Below are 7,123 nucleotides of genomic sequence, written 5' to 3'. Positions count from 1 at the left end.
ATGCAGTGGATGCAACTCTTCACTGCTGCAAACCACGTTCACAAGAAAAAAAAAACACTTAAATAAATACAACACATCAAAAGTGAGTGTTGTATATGCAATTCTTACAAGCAAGATTTTTTGTTCTCATTAAACTGTGCAGGTGTAACAAATGAAACGTCCAGTGAATGCATATTGATCTGTGCTGCACGCCCATCTTAAAACCAGTTCAAAACACTGTCAGAGTCATTATCGCACACACATCCATGTCCAGTACATTACAGTACCAACCACTTTCCTCTCTTTATCTCTGGCCAGATTCTTCATCACATTCCTTGGCTCCCCATTGGGTGAAAAAGGCTGATAAAAAATGAACATGTTTTCTTTCAGTGTCTCTCAACTCTTTCACTCCCCTCATGTTCCTTCCTCTCCTCTCCCCTCTTTGTCCTTGCTTGTCCACATAGCTCCGAGTCTATTTTCTATTTTCATTTCCTAGCGTTAGATTTATGACGCTCCGCTTCACAATAGCGTCGTGTCTTTTGTAAGGCGATATTCTTTTTAACTTGCACCTTCGTTTTATAGCGAGCAAAGACGAAAAGCATCGGAGCAGGAGAGAAAGCGACAGAGAGCGATGGAGGATGAGACGGATAAAGACACGTTCAGCAATGTTTCTTATGTGAACTTTTATCGCAAGTTTAGCCAAAGTGTTAGTGTAAATCAGACATGTCCAATTCCCTCAGTGGAATTCCCCTGAAACTCCCCAAGGTCCTTGTGCTATATCTCAGCTGTCGGACAAGGCCTATATCTCCCATCGCTCTGCTTTGTGCGTGTTTATGTGCACTTCACTGTTTCATCTTGGGCCAGTCTTGTCCTGCTCAAGGCCTTTGAAGCCAGGTAACTGCTTAGTGTAACTGTGACTTTCACCACGTTCCCCTCCAACGTCTCAAGTGAGGGAGCAAGCGATTGAAGTCCCGGACAATGCACTGTTAATTAACCGTTTGCAGGGCAGGAATTTGAGTTTTTACTTGCTTTTGTGTTTACCTTTATATTTTCACCTGTTTATCTTGCCTCAGTGTGTGTGACTATATTGACTTTTTTCATTTTAACATAGTGTATTAACACATTGGGCCTAAAACCACCCGAAAACCTAAAAAGTAGGGAAAAATTTTACTTTTTGACTGTAAAAATTTGTAACATGGGATTAAGCTACAATGCAAATATAAACTGTCTATGTTTAAATAAATGGAAATGGAATATTTTCATAGTTTGAGGATAGAAAACCTTCCAAATACAGTTTTTAACATCATTGGAGCCCTCTAGACATGAAATAACACATCATAATAAGAGAAAATAAAACATATTAGACTTGAATAAGACATAATAGAGACTCACACAATAGCATTGGGAGAGGTCCTTGTTTTTTTATTTATTTATTTTTTTTATTTCTGTTCTGGACATTACTTTCTGGTAGCTATTGTCTCATCAATGGAACATTACTGACACCCGGTGACCAGTATAGAATACTACATGTCATCGCAACATTTTTGAATGCATCTTCTGAATTCCTTATATTTGTTTTTTACTTCATTTAGCCATTTTTGTGCTTGAAACTGCTTAAATTTAGGCAAAAAAATGCTTTGCGGTGTATTTTTTTCCTCACGTTTTGAGCCCTGCGGCTTATACAGTGTTCCGGTCAATTTGTGGTCGCGTTCTGGTCTCACAACATCTCATATGCTTCGGAGCGCCCTCATCGTGGAGAACACGTAGTGAGGTGTATGTGATGCGGCTTTCAAGTCGATGGTGATCAATCTAGCTGCTTTTGCTCGGGTCTGCCAGTGGATGTTGGCAGTGTGTAACGGTGGTCCACTGTCGCTGGCGGGTTTTGGGGTGCTGGACTGCTGCATGGTGGGGAGGACAGCACACAAGCCGGGGCTGATTTGGCTCGCGGCGGGGGTAGCACTGGGAGCAACAACGAAAGAGAGACAGAGACTGGCGGGGAGACGAAGTAGATGACGTTCGTGGTTTTAGTGCGGAAGCAGGAGGATGAAGTCGGTGGCACTATTTAACTAGCCGTATTACATGCACTGTTCGGCACAGTTTGGGAAAAAGCATTTATTTAATTCAAAGTATAAATAAATGGATCTGCGTAACATCTTTCTGTACTAAATATCCCATGTTACAACGTGGACACCTGCAGCGTATAGGCAGGTGGGACACATTTTTTTTCTCTTTAAATTTACAGACATTTACGGACATTACCGTGCAGTGTTCCCTCGTTTATCGCGGGGGATAGGTTCCCAAAATAGCCTGCAATAAGTGAAATCCCCAAAGTAGCCAACTATATTTTTGTACAATTATTATACGTTTTAAGGCTGTAAAACCCCTCACCATACACTTTCTACACTTCTCTCAGACAGGCATTAACATTTTATCACATTTCTCTCGTTTAAACACTCTCAAAGTTCAAATTTCGTTTGGATTTTAATGATCAACTTACGAGATTGGACACAAGAAAATTAAGCGAGTCACGCATATTTCACTCCTCTGATCGTGGCTTGTCCTGGCGCCGTTAGGCTGTAGCGTTTTTGTATCCTTGTGAAAACATATCCCTCCTCCATGAACCGAAGATTCATTTGCAGCCGTACAGCCGCGTAGCTTCTGCCTTCATTCAGCATCAACAGGAAGCAGGCAGTCCTGCATGTAGGAGATTGATTTACAATGGTCTACAGCCAATCAGAACGCAGAACACAATGGGTGGCTTCTCCATTAGCCAATCAGGACTGTTGTGGCTCTATATTTACTGAGAGAACTGGATTACCTGGACAGTCTTCAACTCTCACATGAGTGTAGAACACCCTCTACTGGTAGCAGCAGTAAATACAATCACAGACACCGATAGACCACTCTAATACACCACAATGACGCAGAACACAATGCGTATTCGTAAGCTGTAAAAAAAAAAAAAAAACCTGCAAAATTGCTCTTTTAAAAAGAAAGGTGATTCGCGATGTAGCGAGGGAACACCGTCCATCAAATTTTTTTGAAATATGCATATTTCTTTCTCAATGATAGGCCGTATTTAACCGCAAACGGTCAGAACTTTTTGAAACACACAGTCGCAACTGAGCATCTGTGGGGCTGCATCATCATAGAAAGCAGACACGAGGTGGTGGACCCCTGAGAGTTGAACAGTACTTCTATGCGGCCATTTTCACTTCAGCCATCATTTAATCCTCAAGCAACTGATACAGTAGGTTCACTGGAACCTCAGTTGTTTTAGCCAATAAGAACCCATGGTACCCTGTAATGCTTTGACCTAGACTTTAAATCATTTTAACTCATCATGTCCCTAAGTGACGACGAGTGAATACAAGAACGTTTTGGAGTCCAGTATCCTAGGATATGGCTTCCCCAAAATGGCAGTTTGTCAGGTAAACACATGTGAACGCGCTAGTTGATTTCTAAAAGCTTGTTTTTTTTTGTTTTTTTGAACATTAAAAGTTGTTTTTCAACCCATCTTACAAGTCCAATGCTTTAATAGGGTGTCAAATATTACAATTCCAGTATTCTTACTAGAGTTCTTGAATGAATCGATATTAAACAAGTTATGGAAATATTGTTATCTGAATTGAAAGCCTGACGTCATGATAGCAAAAATGATAATAAGTCACTCAATAAATTTCACTGGTTCAATTATTTTGAGTTAATAAATGTTCTTGTGGTCAATTGAAAGTACACTTGAGGTACTAAGCACAAAAAACAAAGTTAATTTACCATGAACACATGAATACACTCAACAATACAGAACCAAACTAACTTGAACTGGAAGATTTTTTTCCCCCTTCAAATACAATCAGTGGCGGTTCTAGCTGTGGGCTACGTGGGCAATTGCCCAAGGCGGCATTCAAGCCAGAACCGCCACTGAATACAATATTCTGTCCAAACATTCCAATACCTTAACAAACGTTCCAGTTCAGGCCATCCACTGGATGCTGGTCAGCCATTTAAACCTCTACCGCCACCGTGTGGATGTCTGTGATTGAGCATGACAAACCAAATGTCATAAATGTTTTTTTCTGTACGATAATTATCACTTTTTTTGTCACACTATTTAATGTTAACATAATAGTTGTACTGTGTTGATACTTAGTGCATGTTTTGTGCAAGTCTTGTCCACATCAGAACCCCCACTGCCCACAACCCCCGCAAAAAGCTGAGCCGTTCCCATATTTTTCATATTCTATTAAAGCAGACCTTAAGCCACGCGTGTCAAACTCAAGGCCCGGGGGCCGGATTTGGCCCGCCATATCACTTTATTTGGCCCCCGAAAGCCTTGAAATAATGCATGTCAAAAGGACACTTATTTTAATATTATTTAAAAAAATATTTCTATATACATTGTAATTTCGTTATTAATATTGATTTTGTCTACTTTTTTAAGCAATATTTTTCATTATTTTACTTTTATAGCATTGTAAAATTATATTTATATTGTTGCATTTTTATATGTACTCTATGCTGTATGTTGTCATTGAATTTTGTTTTTACTTAATATAAATATATTTAAATAAGTAAAAATTGTAATACATACAAAATATTTTTACAATAAAATAAAAAATGGAATATTTAAAAGATATCTTTACAATAATTTAATCAACATTTACCGTTACATTTACAATAAATAAAATAATAAAGTACAAATAAAATTAACATTACTAACAAAAACAACTTAAAAATAAACATTTTTTAATCAAAAAGACAATCTCTCTTGCTAAATGTATTTGTTGTCAATTTTGACAGAAAACCTTATATTTTTTGGTTGTCAAATCCAATTTAAAATGACTACTTTTTATTACTTATTAATGAAAAATGTATGTAATAATTAATGAACGGATTTCTAAAATAGAATTATAAAAAGTGGCCCTCTGAGGATAACCGTAATTGCGATGTGGCCCACGGTGAAAACGAGTTTGACGCCCCCGCCTTAAGCTGTTAGAAATGCATGTTGGTCGAACGTTAAAGAACAAACTTTAGCAGACAATGTACAAGCAAACTGCTAAATGTATCCACCCTGTCCCCGACAAACTCAACTAGAGCGAACGCACTTCAATCTGTGATGACTGCACATTGTCTTATAAACCATAATACAACATAAACATATCTGTTGACTTAATCACCAAGTATTATTTGTGCAATGTGTGTTTATAAAGAAATAGTACAACATGTTTTGCTAACATGTGAAAATAATAAAACAGGAAGACGACAGGGTGACATGGCCTGACATGGGGTGGATGGAGTGGTGGGCGTGTGCTTTGATGACAAGGTGTATGACAAAACGAGGTGTATGACACGTGGCCAAGGTGCTCAGACAACGTTGTATGCAGGTTACTCATCATATCAGCGAGCAACCCCTTCAGCATCTTCTTCTTAAGCCAAGTGAGTGTTTACGACTAGTCGTCATCTGACTTACATCAACTTTATGTAACTTCCTTCTTAAAATTATTTTTTTTAGAGAGTAGGTAAGATCTTTTCTCTGTCCTAATATAAAATAAATAGTTTTCTCGCCCACCTAGGCGGGGTATCTCCTTCAAGCTCTAGTCCTCTACCAGAGGTCTGGGAGCTTGAGGGTTCTGTGAAGGAGGATCTTAGCTGTTCAGAGTATTGCGCTCTCCTGAAAGATGTCAGATATTGTTTCCGGTATCTGCTGGAGCGATCTACCCAGTTTTGGAGTGTCTGCCCCCAGTGCCCCGATCACTCCTGGCACTACTGTTGCCTTCAACACCCCATTTTCTCTCGTCGTGGTATTTCTCCAGCTTTTCGTGTTCCTTTGTTTTGATGTTGCTATCAGTTGGGTTTGATACATCAAGCACCATCGCTGTCTTCCACTATGTCGGGCTGGTTGGATCTGGAAGTCCCACAGGATCTTGGCCTGGTTGTTATCAACCACCTTTGGTGGTGTCTGCCATCTTGACTGTGGGACCTCCGGTCCATGTTTCGTACAGATGTTCCAGCACGCTAGTCCTGCTACTTCCTACCAGCATCTTACAACTGGTTTGTCTTTGCACAGCCTCCAACTGGGGTCCTGTGTGATGTGAAACCGGCCTGTATTGATCTTGTGTTTAGGGCCTGTTGTTGTGCTACCATTTAGTCCAGCCTTTTCCAGCCACTGGTGTGTTTTCCTGATGTCACTTCTTCACTTTGTTGGTGGTACATGCCGTGCAGGGGCTTGTCTTCCCATGACAACCCATCTGGCCCCTCTGGGCTTCTGTCATTCACTTAGCAGGTCATTCTTGGGGGCCATTTTCTTGATGTATTCTTGGATGCCTGTTGTTTCCTCCAGGTCAGTGCCTGCGAGACTCACTAGTCCTCGGCCCACCTGTTCTTGCTTAGTGTGTGTGTGTATATGTACACCATATATACTGTATATATACTACTGTATATATAATAACTCTTTGACGACATTTATCATTGTTAGCTAAATTGTTCATGAGTTGAAAAGGAAACCAACCTAGGCAAGATTAACAGTTTTTAAGGTGAGGTACAGTAGTCCCTCGTTTATCACAGTTAATTGGTGACTGGCCCTGGTGATAGGTGGTGATAAGTGAAAGTAGGGTTCCTTATTTATAAAACATTTTTGTAGTTAGAGCACAGAAAACCTGTTTAGCTGTTTACTGTTAAACTTCTAAATACAATTTTTAAGATTATTAGAGCCCTATAGACATGAAATAACACTCCTTACAGTCACCTTTACACTCGTATTAGACAATATACTAGACATAATAACAGTAAGTAAGCCAATGGCAAAATGATTGTATAAATAGTAAATAATAATTTATTTGCCATTTATTAAACCATTTGTTCGCATCCGGGGCGTGCCACACCGTAAACACAATCACCACATGCACGTTGTTACTCATTACTCAACCGCTAGATAGCGCCAAAGTCTTGCTATTTTTATCCAAAAGTACATCGATCCCGCGTTCAATCATGAAAAAGCATGGTAAATTACAATTTATTTGTACTACAGTAATTTGCAGTGTGGTCGATAGTTCAAAATGAATGTAACCAAAATACATAAAAAGGGGGCTTCGTGATTCTTGACTAGGTTTCCAGTTTCCAAGAACAATTTGTGGTTATAAATGGA

Source organism: Dunckerocampus dactyliophorus, chromosome 5, assembly GCF_027744805.1.
Source record: "Dunckerocampus dactyliophorus isolate RoL2022-P2 chromosome 5, RoL_Ddac_1.1, whole genome shotgun sequence".
In the NCBI taxonomy this organism is placed as follows: Eukaryota; Metazoa; Chordata; class Actinopteri; order Syngnathiformes; family Syngnathidae; genus Dunckerocampus; species Dunckerocampus dactyliophorus.
Note: the sequence above shows the minus strand (reverse complement) of the source record.